A 693-nucleotide genomic window follows, 5' to 3' on the forward strand; every position below is an offset into this window, starting at 1 on the left:
TCCGGGGCTGACCAAACTTGGTCAGCTCCGGACCAACACATTGAAAACTCCTTTTCACGCTTGTTTCGGTCAACTCTCGTTTCCATTCTTCGGATTCTTCACGTATAAGTCCATCCCTATTGGTATGTGACCCTATAGGCCCTTTCTTAGTGGTAGTGACTTTAGGAACCTTTCCCGAACCACAAGTCATGGTTAGCCTCTAGCAAGACGCCATGACCACCCACTTAGAATTGAGTTAGAGGTGATCTAACCAAGGCATTAACAGTTCAAATTCTGATCCTTTGTCTCACGATATCATATGTTGAACAAGGGCATGGTTTGAGCCACCCTTCAAGTTCAACCACTTTCTCGTCTTGGTAAATCGACTAGTAAAATAGATGCAACTTCATCTATAGCGTGGCCACGCGTTTTCATAGTCCGACTTCCACGAGGGGGCCCAACGATATCTCTTCTGTTAAGGAGGTGACAAGTCCCATATTGCATGTCTACTATTTCCATATGATTCGTGAATGTATCTGATCAACGTCGTTATAATCATCCGGTTAAAGACGACGTTTGACACAGTCAAGACACACCACTCCTCATATCAGATACTCTAGACATCTCAGGTATGAGAATCCATAAACGAACCGCTGTATGAGATTCAAGTCATGACTCTGTCCATGTGACAATCTCATGCGGGTCATCCAGTCA

At 44.4% G+C, this 693-nt stretch overlaps 1 protein-coding gene across 1 annotated transcript in view; it reads right to left on the reverse strand.

Moving 5' to 3' along the window:
- LOC104803465 overlaps positions 1–693 on the reverse strand; it is a 17,400-nt gene that overhangs the window by 1,236 nt on the left and 15,471 nt on the right. The window lies entirely within an intron of this gene.

Source organism: Tarenaya hassleriana, unplaced genomic scaffold (assembly GCF_000463585.1).
Source record: "Tarenaya hassleriana unplaced genomic scaffold, ASM46358v1 Cleome88, whole genome shotgun sequence".
NCBI lineage: Eukaryota > Viridiplantae > Streptophyta > Magnoliopsida > Brassicales > Cleomaceae > Tarenaya > Tarenaya hassleriana.